Source organism: Panthera uncia, chromosome D1, assembly GCF_023721935.1.
Source record: "Panthera uncia isolate 11264 chromosome D1, Puncia_PCG_1.0, whole genome shotgun sequence".
NCBI lineage: Eukaryota > Metazoa > Chordata > Mammalia > Carnivora > Felidae > Panthera > Panthera uncia.
In genome coordinates, this window is record NC_064808.1 from 9,301,373 (window position 1) to 9,322,353 (window position 20,981).

Consider the following 20,981-nt stretch of genomic DNA (forward strand, 5'->3'; position numbering starts at 1 on the left):
TGGTGCAGGGTCGGGGTTTGGGGGAAGGCAGGGTGGAGACGGAGGGCTACAGCCACGTACGTGGAGGGGGCCCACAGAGAGAACCAGTGCGCGGAGGGGAGCATGTGTCGCCTGTCACAAGCACATTGTTTTCTTTTTAACATCAGTATAAAGTGTCATGAGCCCACGTCAACGGCCTTGAGAACAACAGCAGCAGAGCCCTTTTGATCCAGTCATTTCGTTTCTGGAAACCTGTCCTAAAGAAATAATCTGGAATACTCCATAGAGATTAGAGGCCATGTGTCAGAATTGGAAAGTTCTAGATTCCTTTCTCCACCTGAGCCCTTTTCTGTTGTTGTTTTTTTTTTCCTTTTAAGAGAGTGTGAGTGGGGGAGGGGCAGAGAGAAGGAGAGAGAGAATCCCAGGCAGGCTCCGTGCTGCCAGCGCAGAGCCCGATGCGGGGCTCGAACTCACGAACCGTGAGATCATGCCCTGAGCCTAAATCAAGAATCGGAGGCTTAACTGACCGAGCCACCCAGGTGCCCCCGAGCCCTTTGCTAACTGTGCGATTCAGGCAAATCATTTAACTTCTCTGCGCCTCGGGCATTCCCTCTGTAAGATGGGAACAAGAAGGACCCCCCAGTGCAGGCTCACCATGAACATGAAAATATACTACACACGTTAGACAAAGCCTTCCCTCCCCTTGTTTCTAATAAGAAAAAAATTTACAGTCCTCTAAACTGGGGACAACTGAATTGTCTAAAAGCAACTGGCGGATCGGTTAGGAGGATCAACAATAAAAATATTTGCAAAAAGATATTCACAAAGAGTTTTTAATGATGTGGGGAAAACTACAAATACTTTGGGCTCTCCCCTCTGGCCCCCGCCCCCACCCAGCCCGGTTTTAAGCTTCTGAAGGTCTTCTGAGACCCAGAGGGAGCCCGAGTTCGGTCCCCCATTCTGTCCTCTCCTTGAACCCTGGACTTTTTCCCTCCGTGGCCCCAGTTGCATGTAGTTACGGTGGTTTTAGTGATGTGCTGTTGATTCCCATCAGGCCCGCTAGATTCTAAGGGTCACAGGGAAAGGGATGTTCCATATCCCCGGCACTTGGCACAGTGCCTTGCCCAGAAGAGATGCTAAAAGGATATAAATAAATGAAATGTGATCTCTACTACAGAAAAAAAAAAAAAAAGCATAGGAAAAATAAAAACACTGGCAGGAAATATGCCCATACGGCGAGTTTTGTTGTTTTCTCTCTCTTTTGGTTGCTTTAAATTTTTAAAATCTTCTACGACAAATTAAAAATTAAAGGTCTCCAAAGAAACAAGCGGGCCTTTTTTTGGGAAGAACATGTGGTTGGCTCGCGGTACTAATACAATGAGTTTTTTTAGTGTTCGTTTCTTTTTGAGAGAGAGAGAGAGAGAGAGTGCGAGCCCAAGTGGGGGAGGGGCAGAGCTGTCCGCACAGAGCCCGACGCGCGGGGCTCGAACTCATGAACCACGAGATCATGACCGGAGCCGAAGTTGGACACTTAACCGACTGAGCCACCCAGGTGCCCCCACAATGAGTTTGAAGCCAGCTGTCCACTCATTCCGCTCACCCGAGCCTGTGGAGAGGGTCCGGCAGATCACGTGGCCAGTGTGGCCGTGTCAGCCAGAGCCACACTCACGCCTGGAGGCGAAACAAAGAGCTCGTGTGCTCCGTGGGTCAAGGCGTTTCTTCTCTGGTAAATGTCAGGATTGTTGGGGACAGAGTGGAGGGGTCACACTGGGGCTGAGTGTTAGAGGAGGTGGGTCCGGGCTGATTTCTATCATTAGCTTTCTGTGTCACCTCGAATGGGTCTTTTATACTCCAGACCTGTTTTCTCACTTACAAGACAACAGACTGATAGCTTTCTGGTCTCTTCTAGTCCTTCGATCCTTTCATTATAATTAGATAAAATATATAATGAAAGACAACTCTAATGAACACTCACTGTATGCCCCAGAGATGATGAGTATTATCAATGCGCTTTAATCCCATATAGTATCTATTCGAATCCTGAAACTATCCTATGAAGTGGGAACTATTAGCCTCCCTGTGTCATCACAGAGAGAACTGCAACACAGAGAGGTTAAGCAAATCACCCACGGCCACCCAGCTGGTCAGCATTAGAGGCGAGCGTAGAGCCTGGCCAGTCTGGCTTGAGAAGCCACTCTTAAACCACTACATCGTGCTTCCAATATCCTATGGATATAAATGGAAAATGTGTCCTGTGCTCTCAGTCTATCATTACAGGGGGCGGTTCATCATATGCAAAGAGTTCGTATGTATAAATGCGGCAAGAGGAGTAGAAATCTGGAGATGTTAGAGATCCTTTTGTCCAAAATGGAGAACTGTGTTGTGCTGCACTGTCCGGTATGGTTGCAATTTTCATTTTATTTAATGCAATTCGTTTAAACTTCATCTTGCAAACTGATAATTCGATCCAGTCGTTGGAAAACTTCAAAAACCGTTCGAGCTGCTTAGATACGTGAATCTACCTCTGCCATAGCGAATTTTATGAAATCTGAATACAGATCAAGTACTGCTGATGAAACTTTAGGGTCCAGACTGAGATGGGCTTTAAATGCCAAGTATACACCATATTTCGAAGACTTGGTAAGAAAAAAAGTAGACTGTGAAATAGCTCATTAATAACTTTGTATATTGACAGCATGTTGAGATGATATTTTGGACATATGGGTTCAGTAAAATATATCATTATGTTAACTTCATCTGTTTTCACTTTTTAAAATGTGGCTACAGGAGAATTTAACATGACCAATGTGGCTCACGTCATATTTGCATCAGACAGCACGATGTGGGGGAGAACATGGGCCTTGCATCCACAGGCTTGGACCGGAGACCCAGCCCTGCCCTTACTAACTATTTTTTTTTTAAGTTTATTTTGAGAGAGAGAGAGCACGTGTGCGTAAGTGGGAGAGGGGAAGAGAGAGAGGGGGAGAGAGAGCGAATCCTAGGAGGGCTCTGTACTGTCAGCGCCGAGCCTGATTCGGGGCTTGAACTCATGAACCATGAGATCGTGACCCCAGCGAAAACCAAGAATCAGATGCTTAACTGACTGAGCCACCCAAGCGCCCCTTCCAATACTTTAGAAGAACTCATTTAATTTCATTTCATTCCCACAGCAAGCCCACAAAGTGGGGACACTGAGGCACAAAGACGTTTTGTAATTTACCCAAGACGACACGGTGAGAAAATGTCAGAGCTGGGATTTGGACCCAGGCTCTCTGGTTCCAGAGCCCACACTCTCAACCGCTCTACTCCACTGGTTGGAATCCAGGGTCCTGGTTTCGGCTTCAGTGACAGTGCCGGGGGCAGGGGAGTGGTGGGGGGGGAGTGGAGTGGGGGGGGGCAGGGAGCTCTGACAAGCCAGGGGATCTCCCAAACTCCTTCCACCTCTGCACCGCTCAGCAAGCCCTGAACTCAGACATGAAAGCTCCCCCCATAATGGTGGTACAGCTTCCGGGTGCTGATTTCCGAAAGGGGCCCTGACTCCCAGGGTGAGCTGCCACCGTGAGGAGACCATCCTTCCTGGGGCAGAGGCCCCTGGGATGGCATTTGTCCCACTGCCCTCCTAACACGGAGGACACAAGTCTGCCGGCTGAGCCACGAGCTGCCCCTGCCCCTTCCCCACCAGCCCCCCGACCCAGGCTGGGTCCGGTACCGTCTGCCCCCCCTCCCCCCCGTTTCTATTGTGAGGAGGAAAGGGACACTTAGAAGACCAACCACCAGTGGAACCGGGGTGGGGTGTTGCGGTATCGGGGAAGCAGCCAGGAGAGGGAGGGGGCCGGGACTAGACGACTGGTTCTCTTTCAAGAAATTCCCTGGAGGTCGTTACTGGGCAGCGATCCGCCGAACGGCTGGACAGAATAAAGGAACAAGCTACAATTCCATTAAATTTGGAAGGAAGCATGGTGCCCGTTTACACAAGTAACTTGCAACCGGAGTTGGAGCCGGTAGCTGTGTTCTGTCTTCGAAGGGACTTGGGGGAAGATTGTGACATCTAGCCGGGCTGCGTTTACTTTGTCAGGGAGACCGAGGCTGGCCCAGGGGCTTGGTGGGACAGCACAGCCCTCGCTCACTGGTTTCGGTGGCTGTGGTGAATAGACCAGGCTGTACCCGCTGGGAATCTCTAAGTCCAAGAAGGTTGGGGTGACCTTCCTCCCTTTGGAACCTATAGAGAAGTTAGGGGGCTCCTGGGTGGCTCAGTCGATTAAGCATCTGACGTTCGGTTTCTGCTCAGGTCGTGATCTCACGGTTTGTGGATTCGAGTCCTGCACTGGGCTCCTCGCTGACAGTGCGGAGTCTGCTTGGGATTCTCTCTCTCTCTCTCTCCCTCTCTCTCTCTGCCCCTCCCCCACTCAGTCTCTCTGTCTCTCAAACTAAATGAACTGAAAGAAAAAAATTTTCTAATTAAAAAGAAAATGTAAGGGGAAGTCAATGACTTGGGATTTTGGCTTTATTTTATTTGACGGGCGTTTTTGTTTGATTTCACTCTCTCCTCTTCTACCTAGGAAAATCTTGGGGACACAGAGGAAACTCAGTGCACATGCTATGAACTGGACCTTTGTGTCCCCCCCCCCAACCCACCAAATCTGTATATTGAAGCCCTACTCCCCAGTGTGATGGTTCAGGAGGTGGGGTGCTTGGGACGCAATTCGGGTTAGATGAGGTCATGAGGGTGGGGACCTCCTGATGGAAAAAAGAACAGGAGACAGGCACTCTGGCCCTCTGCCATGTAAGGACACAGCAGGAAGGGGGGGGCAGCCATGAACCAGGAAGAGGTTCCTCACCAGACACTGAGCCTGCAGGCACCTTGACCTTGGACTTCCCAGCCTCCAGAACTGTGAGACCACGTTGGTACTTCAAGCCATCCAGTCTGTGGCATTTGGCTCTAGCAGCCCAAGCTGAGACAGCACATGATTGATGGGAGTTCAGAGCTCCAGAGGACTCCACTCCCTCAGGGCAGAGAACATCCAGCCTTTTTTAACTTTCTTGCGTCACCCTGTCACACGACAGAGGATGTTCATCTGCGTGACCCCCTCCCTGCATGCCCAGCTGGAATTTCTGTCCCCTCCATCGCCACGTCCAACGGCCGCTCATAATTTCCACCGAAAGGGAAGCTCAACCATAGGAACAACGCAACATAACCCGCTTTGGGGCCCGTTAGATTTCTGGAAGTCCCCCGTTCTCTCTCTTGCTCAAGAGAGCGAGGCTGTGTGAGTGACACTGTGCCGAGAGCTGAGAAATGAGTCTGTGGCTGGCCTGCGTTCAATTCCATTCACACCCGTTGACCGCTCGCCGCGTGCCGGGACGGGAGCAGGTGTCAGGGACATGAGCGTGTCACTGGGAAGGTCCGTGGGTTGCCTCGAGGGCTGCGGGGAGAACATACGTGAAATGCCTCGGATGTGGTATCTGGAAGCTGTCGTGAAGACCCCCCATCCTGAGGCTTTGGCCTACTTTCTCTTGTCCGGTGCTGAGTAGATCCGGGGGGGGGGGGGCATCTGGCCGTCGATTACACGTTCCGTCCCAGGCACGAAGATGGCTCTGAGGGCCCTTCAGCCTTCTCTGCAAAGGGACAGTTCCAGCTCCCCAAAGACTTCGTTATGTCCTCCTTCCTCCCCATCCCTCTTATGAACTTCAGCAGAGCTGCCCCACACTCACATTTTGCTGCCCCCTTCCCTGGCTCTGCAAGTCCTAGAGATGTTCATCCGGTGGTCCTAGAGATGAGACGGGGCCTGCAGTTGCCATGGTAACAGGAGTTCCTCCAAAACCAAAGGCTCCCGTGGTCCTGACCCCACAGGCGCCTCCGCCAGACCCCACCTTCTGGGCCGCCACCGCCCGGTGAGATGAGACACCACCACCCATGGAGAGTCATGAGCAGCTCCATACTAAGCCCAAGGGGTGACAGAAGGGACGTGGTTCCAAGAGAGCCCAGCAGGCCAGAGGCACTGGCCTTTCACAGGTCCCACCTGCTCGATCCCCCATAAGAATTCAGACCACTGAGTGCGCGAGGCAGACGTCCGGTCCCTTCTCTAGAATTCTGATTCTAGTAGGTCTCGGGTGGGGGGGTGTTTGAACCAACCCTGCCTGGGTTTGGCACCCAGCTGCCTCCACACCATGGGCGTGTTGGGCCAATCTCATTATATGCCAGCCTTGCTTCCCCCACCTCACAGGTGTAAATGCCTCGTATGACTGACGTACTATCACAAGAGAGACCCAACGCAGGCCCTGGTTAAGTACTCAAGATCTTGCCGGGTCAATGAGTATGAACGTGTATATGTGACAGATGTGTGTCTGTGCACATGGGCATAGGAGGTGGATAAAGCAGATTATAAACACATTACGCAGGATGGTCACATCGTTACACATATAACTGATCGACAAATGGCCAATAATACCTCAAAAAGCTGAAGATGTTCAGACCTTGACCCCCAAACCTATTCCTTTCCATATATATCCTAGAAAAAATTATCTGGCATGTTCACATGCAAACATCCACAGGGATTTTTACTGCAGAAGGAAAATTAGGAGTGGGGCGCCTGGGTGGCTCAGTCGGTTGAGCGTCCGACTTCAGCTCAGGTCATGATCTCACAGTTCGTGGGTTTGAGCCCCGCATCGGGCTCTGTGCTGACCGCTTGCTCAGAGCCTGGAGCCTGCTTCGGATCCTGTGTCTCCTTCTCTCTCTGCCCCTCCCCCACTCATGCTTTGTCTCACTCTGTTTCTTAAAAAATAAATAAATGTAAAAAAAAATTAAAACAAAAAAAAAAAAAAGAAAATTAGGAGTAATCTAACAGCCCACCAGCAGGAAATAATTAAAGATACTGTGTTATATTCATAGACTGGATTATTTCGCCAGAAGCATGAACTAGATCTTTATCTGTCCACTTGGATAGATCTTGCAAACATAATATATTGAATGAGAAAAGTAAGTGTTAGAACAGCCTGTCCAGCATGCTAACACTTATATAAAATATGGCACATGTGCCCATCCATTGGGTATGGATACATTTTTGTGTAATAAAAATATGAAAGCACGGAAGACAATGGTATACACGTCACACTTTGGAGTGTGTGAATCCTCTGGGGAAGGAAGGAAAGGAATAATACGTATTTCAACAGTATTTGATTTTCTTTCTTATTAATATAGATCATTTTGCCAAATGTAGCAAAAATGGAAACATTTCTTGTTTGTTTTTTTTTTTTTTAATGTAAACATTTCTTAAACGAGGGTAGTGGGGACACAGAATCTGAAGCAGGCTCCAGGCTCCGAGCTGTCAGCACAGAGCCCGACACGGGGCTCGAACTCACGGACCGTGAGATCGTGACCTGAGCCGAAGTCGGATGCTTAGCCGACTGAGCCACCCAGGCGCCCCCCGTTATTTTTAATAGAAGTCTGTATAAGTTGCCTTACCTCCGCCCGCGTTTCCAGGGTCATGCCCGTGGCCAGGCCCTCTCTGGGCTCTACTGTAGAAAGGTGGAGGTGAGGGAGCCCCAGGCCGGCCTGCAGTTTGGAGTCCAGCCGGGAGGTCCAGGTGTCACGAGTTGGCTAAATCCTGTCTCTCTGGCTGCACAAAGGGTGTCCCCAAGGAACCCTGAGGAGGGTGGGTCTAGAAAGTTCCTGCAGGGGAGGAGGATTTGGGCGAGGCCTTGATGGTCAAGGAGCGTTTTACTAGGACCGGGTGAGCAGACGCACATTTACCAAGGGCTTCCTCTGTGCCGAGTGCTTTCCATACATTATTGTACAGAATCCTCATGACAACCCTGTGAGGAAACCCGTCTTCCTGACAAAGAGGCTCGGAGAAGTTAAGTTACTAGCCCAAGGTCACAAAGCTTGGAGTTGACAGACCCAGAATGCAAATGCAGGTTTGCTCCCCGTATTTATTCTTTCCATGACTTCATGCGGCATCAGCCAGTGAGAGGAGGCAGAAGGGCATTCTGGGTCGGGAGTATGGCACGAGCGAAGACCCCGGGGCAGGTCAGGGACTGGTGTGTGAAGGCAGAATGAGATTCAAGAATAAAATCCTCCAGAGCATGGCCCCCTGTGCAAAGCTCAGGGCTAGGTTTCTTCTGGGTTTCAGTGGAAGCCGAAACCCCGCTGGGCCGCACAGGGTTTTCCAGGGGGCCTGTCCCCACCCACTGGCCCTCTGGAGGGACTCTGGTTTGAGTCTCTGAGAGCTGCTGAACAGCAGTTTCTGGGTGAATGAAGCTTGACTGTGGGCACGGGATGAAAATCCCCCCAGCTCCTAGAGGCGGTGCTAACACCTTTCTGAGGGGGCCTAAAGCCCCCTCAGGAGAAGGGCCCCCCGGATGTCAGGCACCCAGAGCTGCTGGAAGCCATCGGCATCCCTCTAAGGAAGGAACCAGGGCCCCTTCCCGAGCACGTGACTTCAGGCTGGGACCGGAATGTCTTGGGGGGAGCGGGGGGCGGGGGACAGAATATCACTTCAGATCCAGTCCAGGCCCACAGTCTTAGCCGCCAGGCCTCACGGTCGCCCCACGCTTCCCTCCACAAGTCACACGTAGGCTTGCTTTTGAGGGGGCTCAAAGTCCTTCCACGTTTCCGCCTATCTTAACCCTTAGCCAAGAAGGTGCATTCTTTCGGTCCTTCGTTCATTCCTCACCGTTGGCCAGGCTGTGCGCACGTCGCGGTAGGGCTCACACGTGTACTCATGGCTCAGCACAGTCGGGGAGAATTTCTGTCCCAGGGGTCAGAGCAAAGTGCTCTAGGAGAAGTAGAGGTGGGAGGGAATAACTTGGACTCCAAAGAGCAGGGGACCATCGGGAGGGGTCTTAGAGGATGTGTAGGAGTTCTCAGGGATGGGAAAGTGGTGGGGAGAGAGAGAGCCATCCAAGCCTTGGACAAAGGACTCAAGAGACTCAACCTGCCCCTTTCCAGAGGTGAGTGGGCCAGGAGGAGAGATCACCAAGGGCAGCAACGACCCATTCCTCTGTCTGTAGCCGCCTCGTTCTCCCGGCCAGTGGCCTGTCCTCACAGGCCTTCCCGTCATTCTCTGCCAAGGTGCTTCGGCCCCGATTTATACACCGGGAAGACATGCTGCTTTCTCAAGCCCCTGCTCCCAGTGACGGCTAAGATCTCTGATCAGCGCCTCTCCCCAAGCCTTTAGGCTTCAAACCAGGATACGCGGAGGTCCGGCTGAATGTTTGGTCAGTACCAGAGTATGATGGGCACTTGGCAAGTTCGGCAGAGTTTTGGGGTGGGCGTCCCAAGCTCCGGCCACCGGCACCCACTGCGTTGGGGTGAGGGTCTGGCTCAGCCAACGGAGCCGCCGCTCACTCCCAGCTGTGCTCTGCCCTCCCAATCCACTCCTCTGGCTTGTGACTTTGTTTCTAAACTCTCGAGTCCTGGGGAACGGAGAAACCAAGAAGTCACCGCCAGAGGGTTGGACGTCTGTGAGCCCTGGAGTCAGACCGATGTGGGTCCAAGTCCCCCTCTTCCTCTTCATACCAGGATCTGGATTTCTTAGCCTCTCCGCGCCTCGGCGACCCTTCTCCAACGCGAATGGGGATGGTCATGTCACCTCCCTGGAGCAGTCAGGGGGATTAGCCGATAAAGGGGGCACCAGAGGGCCCAGCTTGGGGTTTGCGTGCACACTCCCTTACCGCGGTCTGGGAGCCCCAGAGACCCCCAAACTGAAAGTGTTTTCGTAAGTCTGTTGGTGGTGGCACCTGACCTTTACCGAAGCAAGGTCTTTGTTTATTCCGTGTGGTGTGGACAATCACACATTGTTGCTGCAGATATATTAACGTATTCGATGCCAGTGGCTGACCGGGCCCTGCCTGAGACCTGACAAAGCAGAGAAGAAATCCAAACAGTCTCGATTCTGAATCACACCCATCCCCACGGATTCCAGAAGGAGACAGAGGACCCAGGGCGGTTTTCTGTTTCTCTCCCGAAGGAGTAACTGTGCAGGTCAGTCCTCCACACCTAAGGCCACAAAGGGTGCCCTAACCTCCCCCTCCCCTTCCCTTCTCCTCGCCTCCCCTTAAAGGAAACCCTCCTTAGAAAAGGGGATTGTCTATAAATCAATAAGGAAAAGGCAAGCGATGGAACACTGGGCAAGCGGCCTGGATAGGCACTTCACGGAAGCAGAAACACGCGGGACCCATAAGCTCATGGGAAGTATCCAGCCTCACAGTCGTCAGAAAAATGCAAAGTAAGGCCACGGGGAAACGGTAGCATACACCCACAATTGAGAAGTGGGGTAATGCTGAGTGTTGAGAACGGGGGTCAGCAGGGACGCTGTAGATCGCTGGCGGGAGCCGAGCCCACACGACGACTTTAAAAACATTTCCATAGTCATGACCCAGGAATTCTACCCCTGAGTCTCTCTCTCTCTCTCTCTCTCTCTCTCTCTCTCTCTCACACACACACCCCCACACACACACGCGCACACACGTGCACGCACACACGGCTATGGGTGGAATTGTGTCCCACCAAAAAAGATATGCTGGAGTCCTGACCTCAGTACCTAAGAATGTGACCTTATTTGGAGACAGGCTCTTCACACAGGTAGTCAAGTTAAAACGGGGTCATTGGTGGGGGCGGGGGTGGGGAGGGGCGGCTGGTCCAGGAGGACTGGGGTCCTCATAAAAAGGGGAAGTGTGGACACGGGTGTATTCGCGTAGGAAGAATGCCATGTTAAGATGAAGGCCGAGATCGGATCAGGGCTTCTACAAGCCAAAGAATGGCGAAGAACGCCAAGCAAACCGTCGGAAGCTAGGAGAGAGGCCTGGGAGAGATGCTCCCTCCCCGCCTGAGAAGGAGACCCTGATCTTGAACTTGCAGCCTCCCGAGCCGTGACACGATACACTTCCGTTGCTCACGCACCAATCCGTGGTGCTGCCTTATGGTAGCTCTAGAAAACGAAGTCACATACACCTGCAACAAAGGTGGCCTTCCAGAGGCAGGGGCTGGGGGTGGGGGGAAGGCCCCTGGGACTTCTAGGGAATTCCAGGAGGCGGGTGGGAGGGGGGAACTTGCAAGATGCATGGTTGTCCCCCCTCCTTCACTTCCAGAGGGCCAGACCCTAAACCCGCAAGTGCTCCCGGGACTGTTTCACGGCTTCTGTTGACATGGCTGGAACCGAGACCATCCATGCACGTGCAGGTGGCTAGAAATGGTCCGTAAAGACCTTCAGGGAAGGTGGAAAGTCCATCTCGAGGGTAAGAATGGAGGAACTGGCGTTGGGGCGTAGGCCCGTGTCCCCTCAGGAGGTTCTGGACCTCGCCCAGGGCCCCCGAGGAGGTGGTGGGGCCTGGAATCAAACGCTCGTCTCCCGGACCCCAGATTCCACGTGCTCACAGCGGTCCTGACAGACACTGATCAGAGGCAGCACGATGCCCCCCGCACCCACCGTCATGCTGATGAGGGACGAAACACGCGCCTCGCTCCAGGGACTTGCACACTGCCTCCTTCGAGAACGAGAGGCCGATTCTTGTGCCGGGTGACAGTTCTTTTCATGTGGTTGTTAGAACGATTTTTTACAATAAGGATGACTGATGTTTACGGCGCGCGTGCATTTTCGGCTGGAACCCGGTGGAAGTGACAACGGAATTTGGCAGAAGTGATACCAGCCAGGATTATGATCTTGGGTAAGTCCCTGTGGGACGGGGCGGCGGGTGGGGAGGGGGCTCAGTTTCTCCAGGGTAAAATGGGCCAACCGGGCCAGATGGGGTCTGACCGCTGGAGGGAGGGGGCTCCCTTGCCTCTGACGGCTGGTTTGAGGGTGCCCGGCAGACTGCACTTCCCTCCCTCACGGCATGGCCCTCCAGTGTCCCCAGACAATTTAAGAGTGGGTATTAACTAGGACTGAATCCCACAGTAAAGGAAATTAGCCCTTCTCCAGTCCTTCGGTGCTTGGGGTTCCAAGTCTTGGCTGGTGCCGCCCAGCCTTGAACACGTAACACTTCGTACCAAGGGGAGAGTGACTCAGGCTTGAACAGCAGGCTCTTTAAAGCCGCTTTGTTTTCAGTGTTTTGTTTATACGGACATATTCTGTTTACTGAAGTAATATTTGTTGGAAATGGATGATGGTGACAGGAGGTCCAAACAAACTGACTTAGGTTTAAGTGTGGAGTTGATCATAAACCATATTTGTTAAATAATTGTATATGCCTAAACGCAGATCGGGTCACGTCTTTTTATACCTAAAACTCTCTGAAGATTTCCCATTTCCCACGGGTTCATTCCAAGCCCCTGCGTGACTGATGATCCCTGACATCTGCAGCCCGTCCGTCTCTATCTTCTCTGCTCCCCGCTCCCTCAGCAATCTCCTCCAGCACCTCAACTGGTCCACCTCAGGGCCCTTGCGCCTGCCTTCCCTCCGCCCGGAAGGTCCTGCTCCCTGATCTCTCCATCTCGATTCCAGGTTAATCTCATGAGTCACATCTCTGCTCAAATGCCCCCAGAGGCCTTACCTGGACCCCGACCCCGACCCCAGTCACTCTCTGTCTTTCGGACTCTGCTTCATTTCCCTTGTTGCAGGTACTTCCTTTCTGATGTGATACTGATTTTGAAACGTGCTTGTTCATTTGTCTGCTTTCCCCCCTCTAGAATATAAGCTCCTTGAAGTCTGAGGCTGTGTCCCGCATCCTCAGTGGCTGAAAACGGTGCCCGACATGTAGTGGGAGCTACAAATGAATGGCAAAACTTGTAGGCGGGGAGGGAAGCGGCCCCGGAAGCAGAGAGGAACTGAACCAAGCTCTAACCTCTGAGGCGGAGCAAGATGGCCGCCGCCAGAGGCCCAGCCTGAGGGGCCCACACCTTGGCCTCTTCAGCTCCAGCCTTTGAGGCGCTGAACCAGTTGGCTCCTACCCCCTGAACCTGAGCCAAGAAAGCCAAGCCAGTGACTAAACTTGTAGAAGGCACGATGGCGTCATAACATCACCATGGAGAAACGGTAGCAATGGTAACCGATTCAGGCCAGGGTCATCACTAATGTCACAACTAGAGGGTAGAAGTTTGAGGGGAGCTAATGTGTTTACACATTCTCACAGAATCTGCCCCCGGGACGCACATGAGTCACAAAGCAGAAAAGAGCAACCTTACCTACAGACATCCCCTTAGCCACGCAGTCAAAATTAGAACACCCGGATGGGACAAGCCGATGTGGCACGCCTCTTGACACGAGAGACCGACGATAGCACCACGGCACTTCTGTGCTATTTCTGCCATAGAAGCCATGACTAATCACAAGGAATCATCAGACAAACCACGACTTGGGATACAGATCACAGAATAACTGGACCATACTCTTCCAAAGGATCAATGTCATGAAAGAGAAAGAAAATCTGAGAAATTATTCTAGGTTGAAGGAACAGAAAGAGACATGAGAATAAAGCACAGTCCCCTAACTGGAGTTTTCTTTTGCCTTAAAGGACGTTATTGGCACAACTGGAAAAATCTGAAAAAGTTCTGTGGATGAGGGTTAGTTTCGTATTGATGTCAACTGGGGAGAGCACAGGACCCCCCCCCGCTATGCCCACTGCAGGCCCCACTTTCCACTCCCGCTCCGTGACCCTTGATCCGGTCCCCCCCCCATCCCGCCACTCTGCGCCTTGGTTTTCTCCTCTGACAAACAGGAGTACATGATTGGCAGCCCTCTGGGGTTTCTTCCTGCCCAGATACTGTCATGATATTTCTAGAATCCTATCTGGAGAATGTGGCACATTTCTCCAAGGAGTTGAATTCATTTGGCAAGTGACTTTAGTTTAGTCAAGGGAAGTAGGGAAAAGTGAATCTCCCTGAGCAGACTCGGCAGGGGGTGGGGGGTGACACGGTCCAGGGATCGTTTCCCACCTCTGCCCCCCCCACCCCCGCCCAGCCCAGCTCTCACGCACTCCTCCCAGATGAGGTGAGCACCCTAGCAAAAAAGAATTTAAAAAAATGCATAGATCAAAATCTTTCCCCTAAGCTCCATTTAGAAAGAGGCAGCTGGTGGGGGTGGGTTGGTGACCAGAAGGTGGCTAGGGTCCCGGTTCTCTCAGCGACTGGCTGCATGGCTGGAGCTCTCTGAGTATCAGTTTGTCCTTCTGTCAAATGGACAGAGCTTGTGCTTGGCTTTGCGCATAGCTGTGGCGACACGGTGACTTCACCTCTGTGTCCTCCCTCGCTCAGGCCTCAACAGTTGACTTCCAGATTGGAAGTGGGGTGCTCAGGTGGGACCCCCAAGACATCTTGAGAAGCTCCCAGCGCTGAGGCCCTTCCTCACTCGCACAGCCTGCGGCCCCATGCACAGACCCCCTGGGCATCTGCGAGCACTGCCTGGAGAGCCCAGTTCAGCTTGGCCATGATGGAGGGGAGGCATGAAGACATATAGGGTAGACCTTCTAACGTGTGCCACTACCTTCTAACATAGGTGGAAACACAGGGGAAAGCCAGGGGATCACTTTCCTCTTATGGGATCCCAGTCTAGCATCCCCCAAGGGCCTGGCAACTTCTTCTTATGACCCCTCCGCCCTCTCTCCCTGTCCAGGCTGGCATCTCAGAGGCTCTCTCAGCTGCCATTTTCTGGCAGAAGGCGGTTGGGCCACAGGACTCTACAAAATGGTGGGCGGAAACTGGGGCTTCCTTCTTTTTCTGCCGTCCCCACGAGCTCCTGTCATGGCCCCTGGCCCAGCAGCAGTTATGGCCATGGGACTCTTCAGCATGCCCACGAACCCCATATTTTCCCAAGTACTTCAGAGCCAACATCTCATGGAGCCTCATCCTAGACCCGGGTTCTGGAAGCTGACATCGACCCTGCTTTACAGCCAGGGAAACTGAGGCTCAGAGTGGCTCCTTGGCCAGGAAGTGGCTTCTGACTCATGAGTAGCTTCAAGGGTTTTATTTTTTTTTTTTAACCGGGTTCCATGACCGCCCAGCCGATAGTGGGTGAGATGAAAAGTCTCCAAAGAATGGGGAGACCTTTCCCGAAGAAATCTTGAAGTGGACGGGGTCCGTGGCCCAAACCCTGCCTATTTTCCAGGGCTGGGAAAGAACATGGATCAGGAGTCACAAGGTCAAGTTAAAGATCCACTAGCTGTGCATCTACTAGCTGTGTGATCTAGGAAAAGTCCCTTCGCCTCTCGGAGCCCCAGCCACTTAATCGGTAAAATGGGGGTAATAACTCCTATTTCATAGGGCTGCAATGAGGAAATAGATCTATGAATTTACAGAGTGCTGTCTGGGAAGCCGTTACCCTTGTGACTGCCCGGCTAACATCCTTAAACGTGTATACGGTCTATGTGTGTGCTTTCTGTGGGCTAGTCTCTGGCTTGGCATTTTCATGAATATCAGCTCATTGAATCCCCACCACACAGCAGTCCAGATGAATCAGGAGGAAGAGAACGTTCCCTATAGGACCAGCAGGGCCGGCTGGTCAGCCACCCCCCCACAGCCAGCCTGTCCTGGGCTTTCACCTTGACTGTCTCACCTCCAGGCTTCTGCTCAAATCGGTCCTTCTGCAAAGAATGTTTCCCACCCAATATAGCACGGAGACGAGTCTCGAGTCTCGTGTATCCATCGCCCGGCTTCCCCCCAGTGATGACATATTATGTAACTAACCAGAGTAACTTACCAAAACCAGGAAGCTGATATTGCCACAACACAACGGACCATTTACACTTTCCTCAGGCCTCATTAGTTTTTGCACACTTTGTGCCCAGGATGTTTGGGCCACCCTTCTCTGTATGTCCAGCCCCCTCGGGACAGCCAGGTTCCACCCCACCCCCCTGCCCCTACCGCCACCGCCCATCTGAGAAGCCACCAAGTGTCTCCAGGAGGCTCGGGCCCTCCTCTTCTCAGACTCCCAGCTCTGTCTGGAAGGCAGTGTAGCCCCGTGACGGAGAATGTGGGTTTTGGAGACCTACGGACCTGGATTTAAACTCCGCATCCGCCCCCAGCCTGGGACCAAATACATAAACTTCTGAGCCTTAGTTGACCCAACCATAAAATGACCCAATGTCAGGGCGGGACAGCATCCGCTCAGCCGATGCTTACAGAACAGTAAGTCTCCTGCAGTGAATGGTGGTTACTGCTGTCAACGGATTGCATCTGTTGTCACACGTACCCCAGGCTGACCCTGTGTGTTTTATCATCTTCCTCACAGCACGTAAAGTGCTCGAGGACAAACCTTCGTATCTCACATCTCGGTGTTGTACAGGGCCTGGCACGCAGCAGGCGCCCAATAAATGTGACTAGATGGAACCTCCCGCCAGACAAACAGTCCCCAGGCTCGAGGTGCCTCTTCAGCTTCCCCTTCATTCATTTCTGGCCTAGGCGGGCAGGGTGGGTGCACAGCAGGACCCCACAAGGGCGCAGCCACATTTGACCCCATCTGTCCCTTGGAAGCCTTCCAGGAGACCCCGGAACCTCAGAGGCCCCTCAGGCTGCAAGCTAGGGGGGATGGGGGAGCTGGGGGAGAACCTCATATTTGCAAGGAGCCCCGAGGACAGCCCTCCAGGAGGCAAGCCAGGCCGCTCTTCCCTGGGAAGGAGCCAGAGCTGTGACCCTTAAGCTCAAGTCCTGTCACTTACTAGGTACAGACTTTGGACCGGTCTCTCAGCCTCGATAAACCCTGGTTTCCTCATCTATACGCTGGGCTTGTCATGTGGGTAAACGAGCTCACTGTGCAAACAGCGTGTTAACCACTAACCCCTGCACTCGCATTTACAAGACCCTTCTCCTGGCTGTGTAACATTTATAACTCACATTTTTAAGCACTACTATGTTCAGGCATTTTCCGATGCAATTATCTAAATTTCATAATGTGGTGAGGTGGGTGTTTTTATTTGTAGCCTGCAGGCACACAGAAGCTGAGAAATAACCCAGGTCACCCAGAGCCGGGACCGAGAAGCCAAGCCGGCCTCCGGCCAGGGTCCACGATTCCGCGTGGCAGGTGCCGGCCGGGGTTACCATGTCGCGCCCATACTCCAGTTGGTTTCTAACAGCTGGATCTCCGCTGCCCTGCTCCACAAACGGTAAAGCCACAGAGTACGAGGGTTTTTAGGCTGGGTTTTTAGTGGTCAACTTGCCCATTTTTCCAGTGAAGAAACTAAGGCCAGAGGAAGGAATGGGCCTGCCCAAGATTCCCCCGCAATCGAGAGCCAGAATGAGTTCTAAAATTCTACGCTCACCCGTCTTCCTGGTTCCTTGTCCCCACCCTACAGGGGCTCGTTCCCAGAGGTAAACCGGGGGGATGTGAATCTGGGCACCATTCTCACCTTCAAGGCTCACCAGGAGCCTAGGGGCTGTCCTGGGGGCCTGGGGACAGCCTGAAACGGGGTCGCCATGTCTAGGGTTCCACCAGGAAGGTAAGCAGAAGGCTTCCCCAGGCTTTGTCCCGTAAGGGGAACAGATTGCCCACCACCCTCGCCCTTTCTCCGGACCAGGGTGAGGCCCTTAGCTGAAGCCTTGAGAAATGATTTAGGTGGTCACTGACATGGTGTTAAACTACATGAAGGCAGTTATGCCCTTTCAGCCTTTCTGACTACTTGCAGGAGAAAATCTCTCAGGGCGCTAGTCCCTAATGCCTCTCTGACATCTAGAAACCCTCCCATTTGAGCTCAAGGAAAGCAGCAACACATCTGGCTAGAATTTAGTGACATTTTGTTTCCATGATGTTTATTTTCACCATTACCACCATTAAGGTGATTCACAATGGCTTTATCTTTAAGGGAGCAACATAAAGTTTTTTTCTAAAAACGAAAGTATTTACACTTTGAAACATCAGCTTAGGGGCACCTGGGGTGGCTCAGTTGTTTAAGCATCCAACTTCAGCTCAGAAAATGATCTCAAAAAGACAATTTGAGCCCTGCATTGGGATCTCTGCTGTCGAAAAATAAAAACAAAAATAAAATATCCACTGAAAATATTAAGTAAATTATCAGTGAATTGGCAGCTTTCGAAAACCCTGGGAAGGGACAGGAATGAGGGCCCCCAGGAAGTCCTGCTCTGAGGGACTCTGGTAGCCCTGACTCTGGGGGAGGCTTGGGGGGGCGGGTAGGAGGCAGTGCCGGGGATTGGGATGGAGAGTCTGAGGACATTGTGAGTAGAGAGGAGATGGGCTTGGGGATTCCAGCCCCCGCCAGGGTCTGTTCAGTGCAGGACTGAGCATCAACATGGGTACAGGTTGCTGGTTTCACAGCCATCCACATGGCCTAGTCTTTTCCTCCAAGCCCCTGTCCCAAAGCCTCCATTGGGGCCACCTGCTTAATCCCTCCCTTGTCCCCAGGAATAGGGCTGATTCTTCAGCCTTTGAATCCAACAGCTGGGGGCCCAATGTGATGCCTGAGTTTCCCTATCAGGCAATGAGACTGGCTCCCAGCAGGCCTCAATAAATGCAGACTGAGTGAGGCAGTCAGTGGACAGTGTTTCTTACCCATTCTAGATGCCTCTGTAATAAGCCACGTTACCCTAGGAGCCGCATCATCCCACATCACCACGATGGTGACCGTCATGCCAACGTCCCCCACCAGTCATTGACCTGTGACCAGAGAGCCAGACTAAGCCAGGAGAAATACACAGATGCCGGTCATATATTATTTATACATCTGTCTTGCCAGCTGGGAAGAATGAGAGGGGGGAAAAAAGAAGAAAAAGAAGAAGAACAGAATAGCAAACACATTTGTTTGTTTTAATCCAATCGGGTGGATTGGATTAAATCTGATCCAGGACACATAGAGAATTAGGCTTGCAGAAGTTGGGTCCAGAGGTCACAGGTCAAGGGACCGGCTCAAGTGAAGGGCACAGCCTATCCAAAAGCTCATCTCACACGCATCAGCAGCGCAGGAGAATCTTAATCTTCTATTTCGGCAAAACAATAGAAAAGCTGACCTCCTCTCAATGCACTAAGACAGACCCTCCAGTCTCCGGGGGGATAATCCGTGTTATCTGCTATGGGACAATCCTTTTCTCCTTGGTAAGTGGCTTTGAAGCCCAAGAAGATTAGAATTTGAAAAATAAAGATGATGGAAAGACGTGGAAACCCTGAGTAATTATACATTTATGTTAAGTTTCGGTTGGATCAATTTCCGTGCGTTGCTGCATGAAGTCCTGTTACCTGTGATGTTTAAGAACACGTGGCCACTGGAATTTCTCGTGTGTGTGACCGAGTAATTGACTTCAGTTGAAATTTTGAGTTAAAAACTTAAGAGAGTTTGGTAATGTCTGTAAACATTATTGGCATATTTCAGAGAACTTAATACTCTGTTTAAAAGTTAGTGTTTTAGATCTGTAAGTATTCTCTGAAATCCTTGGAACAGTTGTGTTTCTTAGAGCTGTTTGAAGCATTTATAAGACAATCGAGTTCGTTAGATGTGCAAATGCAGCTTAGATTAGGTAAGGCAGTGCTACCTGCAAGCTACCTGGGTCATTTAAAATGTCCTAGTAGCCACATTTTTTAAACGTTAAGAAGGAATAGATCAACCTAATTATAATGATAAAATGTATTTAACCTAACATATCCAGCAAATTATCATCTCAACATACAATTCACATAAAAGTTACTAATGAGGTATTTTGTGTTCTTTTTTTGAACACATCTTCGAAATCTGCTGTGTATGTTACCTTTCCAACCTTCTCAACTCAGACGACCGCGTTTCAAATGCAACTTCCGCTGGCCGCTATATTAGACATTACAGATCTAAGGGAATTTAATCAGCTACCTTTGTGAGTGGTATTTATTATTTAAGGCGCTTACTCCGTTCAACCTGATTTGATGAAATATTCATCAAAGGCTCCCTGAGAGTCATTGTCGAAAATTACTGGACTTATAAATAAAGTGATTTTTGTATATTGAATTTACAAGCCAAGGGGAAAAATCGATGTTAAAAAATTTGTTAATTTAAGAAACTTTTTTTTTTTTTTTTTTTTTATAAAGTAACCACAAACAGCCTTTTTAGTGCACAACAGAAGCCCTCAACCCACCACCGTCCAGATGGAATTAGAGTCACCAACCTCGGCACGGCCCTTGGGGGAGAGGCCTGGTTCTATGTTATCGCTCTGCACACAGAAATGTCAGGTCTGACCGAGCCCTTAGGGATCGTCCACCCAAAGCACCCCATTTCACTGGCGCAGAAACCCAAGTCCAGATCAGAGAAGAACACAGGGTGAGTCAGAGACGGGGCCCAGGCAATACCCTGGCCTCCTGACCCCACCCAATCTTCCCCAGTAAAAAGGCTTCGAGTCCATTCCTTCTCCCTCTTCGTCCCCAGATGACTGATCAGGAAACTGAGGCACAAAACTGGAGGGTATGTGGACAAACTGGTCCTGGACCCAGGCCTCCAGGGAGTACCAGCAGAACTGGAAAGCGTGGTCCCTGCCCTGGTCATTGAACAGCAGGCACCCAGACCTGAGGAGAGAAGGGCCCAGAACCCAGGCCAGCCTGGCCAGAGGAATGGCTGTGTGAGGCCCAAGATGGAGCCTGGTGCTAGGACTGCAGAGGACAGCCGGAGAGGGGAGGCCTGCTGAATGCGAAAGAGCCATGGCTGGGTCTTCCGGGGCCCAGGAGGGCCAGCCTCCGGCCTCCTGCGGCCCCAGACGCAGCCTGCTAACCTCTCCGGGGCTCTATGCAGTTGTCAGAGTGAAGGCCCTGGGACTCCCTCTGGGGCCTCATTCTTCCAGGATCCTTTCCTCCCTCGTCTCTGTTGTTTTCCTTTCTTTCTTTTTCTTTCTCTCCTTGGAGACCCTCATTTCCTTTCCCCAACTCTGATCGGCCCAACACACTGATTTCGCCAAGGAGAACCCCTCAGGCAGATCGGGGTCCATCTTGCCCGCCTAGGGCTCAGCTCTGCTGGGGTTTGGGCCTGCTGGACCTGGGCGGGGCGGGGAAGAACATTCTGGCAGGCCCGGGGAGCAGCCTCCCTACACCAGCTCGCTCTGGCCTTCCCCACCTTACTCCTGGGGACACCGTTTCCTTCTGCCGGCAATGTTCTTCCTGCCAGGCCCTATTTGT

The 20,981-nt window shown here is 51.8% G+C and overlaps 1 protein-coding gene across 6 annotated transcripts in view; it reads right to left on the reverse strand.

Annotated features, from left to right (window-relative positions):
• Positions 1-20,981, reverse strand: part of CD6 (CD6 molecule) — a 40,978-nt gene that overhangs the window by 17,860 nt on the left and 2,137 nt on the right. The window lies entirely within an intron of this gene.